Source organism: Myotis davidii, unplaced genomic scaffold, assembly GCF_000327345.1.
Source record: "Myotis davidii unplaced genomic scaffold, ASM32734v1 scaffold111, whole genome shotgun sequence".
NCBI lineage: Eukaryota > Metazoa > Chordata > Mammalia > Chiroptera > Vespertilionidae > Myotis > Myotis davidii.
This window is the reverse complement of record NW_006284347.1, coordinates 2,321,529-2,328,195: the sequence shown is the minus strand read 5'-3', so window position 1 is coordinate 2,328,195 and position 6,667 is coordinate 2,321,529. Positions and strand designations below refer to the sequence as shown.

At 46.4% G+C, this 6,667-nt stretch overlaps 1 protein-coding gene across 12 annotated transcripts in view; it reads left to right on the top strand.

Annotated features, from left to right (window-relative positions):
* The window catches only part of ERC2 (ELKS/RAB6-interacting/CAST family member 2), an 861,660-nt gene that overhangs the window by 853,188 nt on the left and 1,805 nt on the right, over positions 1–6,667 (top strand). For 11 of the 12 annotated variants that reach the window (XM_015571181.1, XM_015571167.1, XM_015571176.1 and 8 more), the window contains one exon: positions 5,515–6,529. The gene's annotated coding sequence lies outside the window, so the exon portion shown is untranslated. Of the gene's footprint in view, positions 1–5,514 lie in introns of all 12 variants that reach the window. The other variant, XM_015571179.1, reaches the window with a different exon arrangement.

The window sequence follows — 6,667 nt, the reverse complement described above, 5'->3', positions numbered from 1 at the left end:
CCACCCCCACACATACCCCCACCCGGAACACCAACTGCAGGGCTCCCTTCCCAAGAACCAAGTCAAGCTTTTTCACAATGGAAATAGCTTTCTATTTTCCTGTGACACCAGTTACACATTCTTTGGTTTAAAATAGCCAAACAGTGCAACAACAACAATAACAATGTAAAGAAGAACATTTAAAAAACACCACCCAGAGACCACTATTAACAAAACCCTGCTACCTACACTTGCAAGTGTTTATGTGTGTGTGGATGCAAAAGCAAGATTGAATTATACAAGTAGAATTGTAATCTGCTCTTTTCACTGAAATGAAGGTGGCTTTCTCTCCATATAATGAAATAGAGGTCTACCTCATAATTGTCATGTAGCTGCTGAGTTAGTTATAGTTTTTTTTTTTTCTTTTAAGCAGAAACGACTCTATTGGGTTTTCCTGTGAGTGGAGTCACTTAGTGGAGTTGCTCTGCACAATGCCCGCTGCCCCAGCACGAGAGCGTGCCTCTTCAGACCCCTGCTAATTAGCCTATCTGGGGCTCGCTTTTATGTGGGCACCATGTGCAGGGTCGGGGCGTCCAGGCCGCGGTGAATGGGTGTCTGTTTTTGTACCTGGGGCACAGTGCACACATTTGGAAAGCACATGGAGCGTAATGGACATTAACCCAGATGTCAAAAATAGCCCGCGTTTTACTACTGTTATTAAACAGTTTCCCCTTTAACCCCTCCGTGTTTACCAAAGACCCCTTTCTCCCGGCCTGTTTCTGCAAATCACTACTGAATGGCCAGGAGAAGAAAGCCATAATCAGGCAGGTGTCTTTATTCCAAAGAAAAACAGTCTGAAGGCATATTTGTGAGACACCACACATTTATAGGCTGCTCTCCTGGGGGCGCTGGTCCGGGGGCGGACTCTCACTGCTGTGCTCAGCTCACCCCCACAGGATGCAAAAGCAAGATTGAATTATACAAGTAGAATTGTAATCTGCTCTTTTCACTGAAATGAAGGTGGCTTTCTCTCCATATAATGAAATAGAGGTCTACCTCATAATTGTCATGTAGCTGCTGAGTAAATCCTAAGCATCCCTATCACAGCTCTCTCTTCATTTCCTTCAAGTCACAAATTTTGAAATCCTCGTGCTTTTATTTATCTGTGCATCTATGTTGTCAATCTTCCTCCCGAAAATACAGGCTCCATGGGGACAGAGATTTCGTCTGTCTTTTTTACCATTATATCCCTGACACCATGCGCATTGTCAGATACAGTGAAGAGCTATGTTAGCTTTTTACTGCTGCATGACAAAATCACCACAAAATCAGTGGCTTAAAAGAACGCCCATGGATTATCTGACAGTCCTGTTGGTCAGAAGACCAGCCAGGCTCCCCTGGGTTGTCTCCTTCTCTCATAAGGTGGAAGTCAAGGTGTTGGCCAGGTGGACTTGAACCTGGAGGCTCCAGGAAAGCACCCGCCTCCACGCCCATTCAGGTTGGCAGAACTCAGTTCCTTGTGGTGGTGGGACTGAGGTCCTGTTTCCTCCCTAGCTGTGGGCTGGGGGCTGCCCTCGGCTCCTGCACTACACACTCCAGTCCTTGCCTTGTGGCTCCCTCCATCTCAGCACAGCAGGTCCCTCCAGGAAAGCCTCTGACTTTGCCTTCTGCTACCAATGAGAGAAATGTCTCTGCTATTACATGGTTCCTATGATTAAACAGTTCCCCCTCTAACCCCTCCGTGTTTACCAAAGACCCTTCCTCCCAGCATGTTTCTGCAAATCACTACTGAATGGCCAGGAGAAGAAAGCCATAATCAGTCACCTCTCTTTTGATTAGACAAGTGATTAGTAGCCTTAATTACGTTTGTCAGGTGGCATGATCCTGGTATCGGATGATTACAGTCTGGATGCCAGGGAAAGACCAGGAAGTCTTTGGCCAGGGGGTGATGTGAGGATTCTGCCCACTCTAGGTGCTCTCTGATACGTGGGGAAGGAAGAGGGAATGAGCTCGTTCCGGTCCATGAACTGTGTGAGGCACAGGGGACCCTAACTGAGTGAGGCTGGCCTGCCCTGGCCCTTGCCGAGCCCAGACCAGTATTGTCAATAGAAATATAATGCAAGCCACGTCTGAGCACAGAACGACAGCCACATGAACAAGAGTAATAAGGGGTACAATTAATTATAATAATATATTTACTTTGATCCAGTACATCCAAAATGCCATTTTAACACGAAATTGACACAAAAAAATGACATTCAGAGTAAAGCTAAAATTTAATTTGTTCATTTATATTCATTCAAAATCAATATGAAAAACTAATTTCCTATTGAATCTTCAAAACCCTGTGTGATCTAATAGCACATCTCCATGTGGAGTAGCCATGTGCCAAGGGCAGAGTCGCTGCATGTGGCCAGTGGCTGTCATTGTTGGTCAATAAAAACCTGGACCAGTCACCAGAAGGGGACAGTGCAGTATGTGCGAGACTTCCCGAGCGGCATCCTACACTCACGAGGGTCAGGAAAGGCCTCCAGGGAAGACGCGACATCTAAACTGAGATGGATGCAAAAGTAGGAGTGGGTCGGGTCAGGGTTGGCGTCAATGCATGTCAGACAGAAAGGAAAGATTGTGAGGTGGGAGAAAGGGAAGCGTTAGGCCTGCAGATGCAGGTGCAGCAGAGGCGGGACATGGAGGTGGCGCTGGAGAGGGAGGGGCCAGGTGGCCCTGGCCTGCATGGTCCAAGTCCACCTTCCATCCTCCATCCTGAGGCAATGGGATTGGAAATGAGGGTGGTAAACCTGGGATGAGGATGAAGTCGGTGCCATCCTGGAAATAGCACCGCTGGCTGCACCGAGGAGAATGCAGAGTTGGGTGCTGCAGAAGAGGATGCGTGGGGACAGGTTGGACCTCCAGGTGAGGGAGGTCCGGCCAGAGCCTGCCTCACAGTGGGTAGCTGCCCAGCTCACCTCCTTTTAACATTTTTTTAAAGCATATGCAAGTTTGTCCCTCAACCAGGGATCATCTGCATGTCCAGCTGCTGGCGACATCACTGGAGCTTTTTTTCTCAAATCCATTTAGGCCTCCTGGCGAACGGGTTGTCTGATTGAAGGAGGGGCAACTCTGTTGGAGACTCCTCTTTTCCGCCGCACAAGCCGCACCCCAAACACTGCACCGCGGTTGCAAGGCACTGTGTCTTGCCTTGTGACCTGTTACCCAGCTGGACATCTTTCTCTCAACTGAATAAATGATTGTTCTTTGCTACTTTATCTTGGAAAAACATCAAGGACATCGGACATTCGCTGTAATTATTTTTCACTCGTTTCCCCGTCGGTTAAATATGACCAGTGCATTTTCGTACTACTTCGGGTTTCTCTTTACCTCTTAATCACCTGTCCTTTTAATGTATTGGTCAGCCTTTTAAAAGGATGATTAAGAAATGCTTAATGCACAAAAGAATTAGAGCTATGCACAGCTCATGGAGCAGAAAGCGTGCTCTGACTTACAATGTTCATACGGAGTTTGCAGAGACTTTATGTGCCAGAATGAGTAATATGATCTGCTGTAGGAACTCCCTAGCTTTCTGGCTCTGCAAAAGTCATTTTTTTTTTTTTTTTTGCTCTGATTCAAGTTTCTTAACCAGAAGGGTTACACCAAACTCCTCCGAGTCTGAATGAGCAGAGTTCATCCAAGCCACATACTTCATTAGCACCGTTTAATGCTGGCTTGGGATAGCGGCCTACCTGGGCGGACATGGGCATCTTTGGCGAGCTCATTAGTCAGTGGGGCCTGAGAAGCGCCGCGCATCCACCACCAAATCAGACAGCTCAGGCCGCGTATAAAGAATGGCTCACACGTGTGTGAGTGTGCGCGCCTGTTTGATCTTTCCCCGCCCCGCCATATTCCCCAGATAGCTGCACTATTGCCATATGCCCGGAAACTCCCGAAGTATTCAAAGGCCATATGTGAATGATAATGAGGCAGGCACAGAAAGCTGAGCATCAGCGGGGAAGAAAGCCATCATCTGAAGGGTCCGTGTGGGATGGTCCTCTCCTCTCCCCCCTGCGCTGCTTCTTCCCCAGCTCCAGTGTATCCCACACTCAGGGCTTCTCCTGTGGACAGTGAGAGAAGTTAGGGTTCTCTGGATCCCTGCTCCCAGGGCATGAGCGGTGCCAATGCATGGTGGCGGGTGGTATTAGGGCTGGGTTTAAGCTTACACACAGGCCTCGAGATGTGGGGATGAAAGCCAACTGTGCCACATTCTCCACAGGCCGATGCTCTATCCACTGAGCCAAACTGGTTTCGGCTCAATATGCTTTTTAAGAAATATTTTTTTATTGATTTCAGAAAGTAAGGGAAAGGGAGAGACAAAACCATTGATTGGCTGCCTCCTGCGCACATCACACTGGGGATCGATTCCACAACCTGGGCATGTGCCCTGAGTGGGGATCAAACCGTGACCTCCTGGTTCATAGGTCAACACTCAACCACTGAGCCACGCCGTCCAGGCTCGATATTCTTTTCTAAAATATGTTTTCATTGTGGTAAAATATACATAAAATTTACCATTTTAACCAATTGAAAGTAAGCAATTCAGTAGCATTAAGTACACATGCCGAGTTGTACAACCAACACTACCATCCCTCTCCAGCACTTCCTTATGACCCCAAACAGAAAACCTGTACCCACTCAGCAACAGCCCCTTCTGCCCCTCCCCTGGAGCCCCTGGGGCCCTCTCATCTATTTTCTGCGTCTGTGACTTTGTCTCTTCCAGATAGTTCATGTAAGTAGAATCATACAGTATCTGTCCTTTGGTGCTGGCTTATTTCACTTAGCATGTGTTCAGGGTTCATCCATGTTGTAGCATGTGCCAGAACTTCTTTTCCTCTTAGGGCTGAAGGATATTGCGTATTACCACTTTCTGTGTAGCCATTCATCTGTTGACGGGCACTGGAAGTTGTTTCCACCTTCTGTGAATAATGCTGCTATGAACATTGGTGTATCGGTTCTGGGCCTATCCCTTGATGCAGAATCTCTGAGTCCCATGTTCTTTTAAATGGTTGCACATGGTTTGTAAGTGAATATTACATTTTCTGGGGTCTTGACCATCTTTAACTCTCTAATCTCTATAAAGTCTCATTTAAAAAAAAATAACCAAAAAACCATACTCATTGTAGACACGTGTAGAGAGAGAAAAATTGGCACATAATTTGATCACATTGAAATAATCACTGGAACGTTTCCTTTCCGTTTCTTTTTGCACATCAGGAGATATCAGAGACCTCCATGTGATATATATCGAAAGGGGCTCCTTCTCAGATGTGTTTGCAGGACATCATTTAACTTTCTGTTCACTTTATCCTTCCTATATGCTTCCTCCTCATTGCTAACTCCTCTCCTCACCAATCGCACCCAACCCCAACCCTAGAGAGTGGAGGAGGGTGGGTGCAGGGGTGGAAGTGGGGAGCCCCAGGCAGGATGGTCTCCAATATCACCGCCAGCCCCTGGGATGCTAAGTGATGTGCTTTCTCGTTGCAGCTATCAGAAGGGCTGACGAAAGGGAAATCGCAGCTCCGCAGCAATATTCTGATAATCCATTGCCGTGTGGCTCACGCCCCCGTCCATCACCACGTGGAATGCTCATCAGGACTGAAAAGGAGTCTCCCTTCCATTACTGAGCACGGTTCTGTTCTACCTGATCTTCCCTTCACCATCCCATGGCGTTTCATGTATTGGAAAAGGAAAGGAAAAATGTGGCAGAGGAGGAAAAGGGTAGATCCTCCATTTTTTTTTTTTTTTTTGTCAGGATTTGGGCATTAAAAATGTGACCATCTCTTCTGAATATCAATGTTTGATAACATTTTATTTGTTACATCAACATCACTGGATAAATTTCAGCTCTGTGGGATTTTAACTGTGGATGCAGCTTCTGTTGGACAACAAGCTTCATCTCCAGCTTTTCTGCCTGTTCAGTCTGAGAGGTCGTTCCGGATGCATTAGGTTATCAAAAAGGATGAGTTCTGTGAGTGAGTGGTGTTGGCAGTGTTTGTATATCAAGATGCATGGAGTGTTTGACAAAGAAACCAAAACACCAAAAAAATGGCGAGCCTTTACCCTCCTCTATTTCTTTAATCCGCTGTTCAAAGAACCACATTTTGATGGTGTAACCAGTAGTTACCTCTGGGCCAGGTTGGAAATGAAATCAATTTTTTAAACCACTAATACTTGCCAAGAAATCGCCTTATGAGAATGTGGTGTGTGTCTCTGACAATGCATGGCACATCTGAATTGGTCATTCATGATCTTGTCTGCCCTGTCTCTGTACTGGAGAGTGGCAAAAGCCTGAGGCACCTGCACATTCCTATGCCGTGTTCCCCGCATCCCGTGGCCGGGGTGTGGCCGAGCCTCAGGCTCTTACTATTCCCGTACAGGAGGGTCTCCATGAAGAAGCTGGGACTCATTCACATTTCAAGATACAAATGCTGTGCAAACAGTGTAAGCTTAGATCTTCTGTAAATGAAGGGTCATTTCTCAACTTTTCAAAAAAAAAAAAGTCTCCAACATGGATTCCAAAGCATTTTCAGCATCAAACATGAGAACATTGATGAATGAGAAATAATCACAAAAGCTGTGTATTTGTATATAGCTCTACACAACATGTTTTTGGGTACAGTCATTATTTAAAGCACAT